Source organism: Pteropus vampyrus, unplaced genomic scaffold (genome assembly GCF_000151845.1).
Source record: "Pteropus vampyrus isolate Shadow unplaced genomic scaffold, Pvam_2.0 Scaffold478, whole genome shotgun sequence".
NCBI lineage: Eukaryota > Metazoa > Chordata > Mammalia > Chiroptera > Pteropodidae > Pteropus > Pteropus vampyrus.
Window position 1 is genome coordinate 330499 of NW_011889259.1, and position 6396 is coordinate 336894.

General features: G+C 51.7%; 1 long non-coding RNA gene across 1 annotated transcript; it reads right to left on the minus strand.

Annotated features, from left to right (window-relative positions):
* Positions 1-2302: 2302 nt before the first annotated feature.
* LOC111732657 lies at positions 2303-6370 on the minus strand. The gene is made up of 2 exons (XR_002777646.1): positions 5599-6370; positions 2303-4184 (listed from the first exon to the last, which is right to left on the minus strand). It is a non-coding gene; the product is annotated as an uncharacterized LOC111732657 (long non-coding RNA).
* Positions 6371-6396: the final 26 nt, after the last annotated feature.

The window sequence follows — 6396 nt, forward strand, 5'->3', positions numbered from 1 at the left end:
CCTGCAGGCTGGCAGCACTGTGACTTTGCTGTGCAGTGAGCAGCCACCCTCAGCCTCACAGCGGGTGGGATCTCACGGTTCTAGAATCTGAGGAGTGGGCAGGGCTGGGGAAGAGGGTCCTGTCACTGACAGACAGACAGACAGACCAGGATCTGGTGACACTCCCGGGAGCCACGCAGGGAGGCCGAGTGCCTCCCCACGCTCAGACACACGCACCTTGCCATGAAGCACCCCACCCCTGGGCCTAACCACACCCCGCACGCCCGGCCTTCACGCCAGGAATGACAGTGACGTCCTGCAGAGCGCTTACTGACGCGCTGGCTCATTGCCTGTCTTGGTTACACCCCCAGTCGCGTCTGCCCGTCAGTCCCGAGGAGTAAGCGGCCACCGCGATGCGCGTGGCCTCGGAGAGCGTGGCCGCACCTGGGGGCCCTTCCTAGGCAGGGCCCGGCCTTCCCTCAGACACTGCCTGTGTTTGCACCTGCAGATGCCATGCCGGCCGCAAGGGAGGCTTTCGGGAAGGAAGCGCCAGTTCTGACGCCGTCACCCGTCATCATCACCCACAGTTTGCTTCCACCGTTATCTCTTCTTCAGCCTCTTTCGGCTCCGTGCTGGGCTTGGCGACACAGGCTGGACTTCCGGGAGGTGTGAAATGCAGTCCCGATCTTGGGGTGACGGCTCGATCCATGGTGGGGGACCCACAGATGAAGAGATCACAGAGGGCTCCCCAGGGCACGAGGCTGTGCGGGAGATGGTCCAATCTGGAGGTTCAAGAAGATGGATGTCCTGGAAGAAATGACACTTGGCGCTCCGGCTTCGGGACTGGCCAGGAGTTCGCCCGGTGCGAAAGCTGGAAAGGCATTTCAGACGAAGGGCAGAGCGTGGACGAAGCACGCAGGTACCGAAGCCGTGTCCCGGTCCAGGCGTCACACGCTCACTCAGAAGGAGAGAAACGGGACAGGTGGGGACTTGGCCGGCACGTCAGCGGGAGGCCCCTTCTGAGGGGTCACCCCTGGGCGGCTCGCGCTGTTTGCCCCCTGGGAGTTTGCTCCGGCGTTGGCCGATCTCTTCATTTCTAAGAGATACTAGAAATCTGGACGTTTGTGTGACATCTCCGGACTCTTAAAGGTTGGCCGGCAATTAGAATCCGTGAATCGTAGGCCACCCCGGACACGTTGGCGGTGGCGGGACCTGCCGTCTGGGCGGCTGTGCATCCCGATCTCGTCTTCACCTTCAGAGTTGTAATTACAGTCGGTGCTGTTTCTCCCCCACTTAACATGTCACGAATATTTTCCCCGTTTATGTAATCCTTTCAAAGCTGTGTGCAGTGATCACATAATGTTTTGGACGTGTCATGATTCGCCTCACCTTCCCCTCCTCCCGGAATCATGGTTTCGGGGCGGAGACTCGGACGCGCTCCCCCTGCTTCATCATCTCATTTCCTTCCGGCACAGGGGGCACCACAGAGCGGTGTCCCACGTTCCTTTCCTGCCCCCCTCCTGTGAGCCTGGGAGAGCTTAGCGTTTCGGCACGGGAGGGGACCCTGGGTTTCTCCTGTCCATTCTTTTGCTTTTCAGATGAGGAAACTTAGGCCTTGTCCCAGGTACCAGAGCAAGTATATAATAATCCTTTTCTGGTAAAAATGATCGAAGTTCAGCGAAGTACACCGCGAAAGAGTCAAAGCATGATTTTTTCTTTGTGTCAGAAATGTGCGGAATCTATATTCAATCTGGGGGAGAACCGACACCTTTATGGTATCGAGACGTATCAAGAAACGCGCTGCAGCAAGATACATTCTCGTTAGATTTGTTTCTAGGTTATTCGCACGTCCGTGTCTATAATTCTTGTTTCTTTGGTTTTGTCGCTTTTGCAAATGGCGTATTTTAGAGACTTGGGTTTTCTCACTGTTGTTGCCTTATAGACATGCAGTTGAGTTTTGCAGGTTGGTTTTTGTATCCATTTGTCTAATTTAACTCTTATTAATAATTTTTCATGGGTTATTATTTTTTTAATGTAGACGATATTTTCATCTGCAGCCGATAAGAGTTTCCTCCCTCCCTTTCTTCCTTCGTGTTCTTTTTCATGCCTTATTACATAGGTTAGGGCCTCGAGTTTGATATTCTGTAGAAATGTTTGATACTTGACTTTAAAAGGAATTCCTTCAGCGTCTATCCATTCGGCGTGATTATTATTGTAGGTGTTCTTAACAGATGTTCTTTATCGGACGAAAGAAGTTCCCTTCTGTTCCTAGTTTGCTAAGATTTTTTTAAACCACGATTAGATATTGAACGTTAGCGAGCGCTTATTTTTTGCATTTATTAAAACCGTAATTTGGGTGTTTTTCCTTCCATCTGTTATTGTGGTACATGACATGAACAGATTTTCAAAACCAATCTCATGTTCCAACTTGGACGCCACTTATTACTGAATATTTTGGACTCTAAATTTCCTTTAAGTGTCGCATCTCCTGTCAACACGGCCCTTTATTTTTTCCCGTCCTCTCTTTGCTGCATTCTGCATCATTTTTTCACTAAGTCTTTTTCAGCTGTGTCTCATTCGCTGTTCAATACATCCATCCGTTTCTGTTTTTTATTTTTAAAATGATCACACAGTAAATTTCGCTTTTCTTGGAGAGGACGTGCACGTCTGTGAATTGTCACACGTGTATGCGTCCACCCCACGATGAGGGCGAAGGACAGCTTCGTCACCCTCCCAAACTCTCCGGGATGATCCCTTTCTAGTCATCTGTCCCCTGCCCCCGCCTGTTCTCACCGCTATAATTTTGTCCTGTATATACAGAATGTCCTGTCAATGAGACCGTATAGTAAGTAACCTTTTCAGACTGGCTCCTTATGCTCATCCCGATATCGCTGAGAGTCACTTGGATTGTTGCATGTCCTTTCTTTCTGCCGCTGAGCTGTATTCCATCGTGTGCGGGTCCGCCACAGTTTGTTCATCCGTTGACCCGAAGGACATTTTCGTGGCCCCGGCTTGGGCAATCTTAAGTAGAGCTGCCATGACCATTTGCACCTAAGTTTTAGGTGGACATAACGTTTTCGTTTCTCTCGGTCGAATATCCAAGCGTGGGGTTACTGGGTCCTGTGGTAAGTGTATGTCTGGCTTTGAAAGAAACTGCCACACCGAACCTCAGAGTATCACTCTGCATCCCCACTAGCCACGTGTGCAAATTTCGATCGCTCCATGTCCTTGCCGGTGCTTAGTATTGTAGATTTTTTTTTAAAAAATGAGCTCTTCTAATAGACGCGTGGCGGGATCTCATCATAGTTTTACTATATTTCTCCTTAATGGTTGACGATGTCGAACGAAGTTTATGAGTTTACTTGCTGTCCATATCCCCTCTTTGGCAAAGGGACCGGTCAAGCCTTTAGCGCATATTTTAACCTGGTCGTTTTCTTACTATTGAGCTGTGAAAAAGCTCTGTATATTTCGGATATGAGTCCTTCGTTGAATATTCGCTTTGCAAGTATTTTTTCTCGGTCCATAGATTTCTTTTCATTCTTTTGCCAGCATAATTCTCAGAAGAAATGTTTTCAGTTTTAACGAAGTCCAGTTTATCCATTTCTCGTGGATATGCTTTTAATGTCCTGGCTAAGAGCTCTTTGCTTAACTCTAAGTCACAAAGACTTTCACATTTTTTTTTCATGTAAGAGTGTTATAATGCTACGCGCTACGTTTAGATCTGTGATCCACTTTGAGTTAATTTTTGTGTAAGGTGCACAGTTTTGGCGGAAGCTCGTTTGTTCGCACACGGCGTTCCAGCATCGTTTGTTGAAAAGACTCCTTTCTCCGCTGGTTGTTTGCACCTTTGCTAAAAATCACTTGGTCACATGTTGCGTGGGTCTGTTTCCGAGGTGTGTCGTCGGTTTCATCGATCTATGTCATCGATCCTTAGCCACACGATGTCCAGGTTCCTCTGCCTCCCCTCCGGTTTAGGACACGGTGGCTGAGCCCTGGGCTGCCATCCTGCGATGCAGTTACCAGGGTTGGGTGGTAAATGATGCCTTGGCGTGTGCACAGGCACCGCGGCGTGTGGCGCGTTCTTCTGAGTCGCAGACCTGTCTTCTCTCCCCCGAATCTTTCCCGGGGTGCTTTCGCTCTCAGCTGACGAGAACGCTCCCGGGGACCTGGGCCTGGCCAGACCCACCGCGGAGCTGGTGCAGTGTCTGCAGAGAAGAATGACGATCATAAGAAAAGCGATCATCGAACGGGAGATTTTAGCGAGCGCCTTTTTGGACTCTCTCCACCACCCCCTTTCTCTCTCCCTGGTGGTACCCAAAGTCCACCCCGCAGCAGAAGGATTCTGGTGTCCTGAGGGGTCTCTGCAGGGAGGGACCCGAAGACACCACCCAGAAGTGTAATATTCCATGGGGTAAACTCTCTTTTTACTGAGACGTTCATAACACATAAAATTAACCATTTCAAAGCAAACAATCACATGGCCTTCCCCACACCCACGACACTGTGTGACCATCACATCTGTCTAGTTCATCGCCCTAAACGGGGAGCGGTGCCCACTGAGCAGGTGCTCCGCATCCTCTCCCACCCCCGACGCTGGGGTAAACTTTTAGGAAACAAGAGGGGGTGGCACTTGGAGCTGCGGTGCCTGCTCAGACACCCGGTGTGTCTCTGCAGAGCGACCCCCCTTCCCTGGGCATCTGGCCTTTCTTCACGCCCCTTCTCCCCGACTCCTACCACCCAGGGCTTGCATCTCCCACGGAAGGGGGCAGTACTGATGTCCTCTCTCGGGCTCTGCTTTTCAGAGCAGGGCTTGTCAGACTTCGCTGTGAGAGGAGCTCCTTGGGGCCATGCGATTAGAAAGGCAGAGACTGGAGCGTTGCTGCCACAAGTCAAGGAACCGAGGTTGCCGGCAGTCACCAGAAGCCAGGAGAGGCAAAGAAGGGTCCTTCTCCATAGAGCCTTCAAATAGAGTAGGGCCCCGCCAGCCCCTTGAGTTTGGACTGCCGGCTTCCGTAACTATGAGAAAATACATCTCTGTCGTTTTAAATTACCCGGTCTGTGGTGTATTGTCACAGCAGCCACGGGAAACCAATACACTTCTCAATAAATATTTGTTGGATAAATGGGTGAATAGGTGGGCGGATGGAAGGATGTGTTTGTGAATGCGAGGGTGGATGGATGAATGATGGACAGGTGGATAGATGGATACGTGGATGGATGAATGATGGACAGGTGTGCTTGTGTGTGTGTGTGTGTGTATAAATAGGTGGATGGATAGATGAATGGATGGATGAATGTGTGGATGGATGGGTGGATGGATGGATAGATGGATGGATGGAGGGATGGATGGATAATAAATGGGTAGTTGGATGGATGGATGAGTAGATGGATAGATGGATATGTGGATGGATGAATGATGGTTGGGTGGATGGATAGATGAATGGATGGATGAATGTGTAGATGGGTGGATGGATGGATGGATGGATGGACGGATGGATGGATGGATAATAAATGGGTAGTTGGATGGGTGGATGAGTAGATGGATAGATGGATATGTGGCTGGATGGATAGATGGGTGAGTGGGTGAGTGGCTGGACGGATGAACAAATGAATACGTACCACCTCCTGCAGTGGTTTGTGACGATCTGTTGGGTTGTCTCCCCACTGTGAGTTGCTCAAGCCGGGGCTGTGTCTCTCCGCCCAGGTATCCGGCACGTGGTAGGTCATGACGTGTCTGCGGAGTGAATGCCGGCGGGGGAGGGGGATCTGGGTATGCGATGCTGGTGACCAGGGGTCTCACAAAGCCCTGACTTACCAACCGTGGCAGAAGTCACACCCTGAGCCCAGGGGCGTGGTGGCAAAGGAGTGTGGGAAACTGTTCGACCGTCTGGCACCCACAGCTACAGGAAGAGCGGAGGCTCCTGGGGGTGGGGGGTGGGGGTGAAGTGGGGGAGGGGGAGGTGTTCTGAGCAGAGACGTGGACGGAGCGCCCAGCGAGAGCAGAGTCACCTTCGCCCAGGAGCGGGGCCAGGGCAGCCCTTTCTCCCCCCGATGCAGACACCGGCAGGGAGCCTCCTGGGAACCATCGCGACATTTCGGCCTGTGCCCTGAAGTTCTTCTCGCCACCCCTCTGACCACGAGGAGCCCCGTGCGCACGCCGACAACGGGCAGGTGCTGTTTTCAGTTTGGGGGCTTTTGTTGTTGTTGTTAATCAAAGTCAAAGGTCTGCTAGTCTCGGAAGCAACGGGATCCTCCAAAACTCTTCTTTAAAATCCCTCGGGAACGGCCCCCCAGTGACGGTCTGGAACTAGAGGACCCAGAAGTGTCCCGAGCAGAGGCAACGCGTTGGGGTAACCCCGCTTCCTGGATGCGCGGAAGCGGGAGGAACAGCCGAGGGGGCCCTGCGGGTCGCAGGCA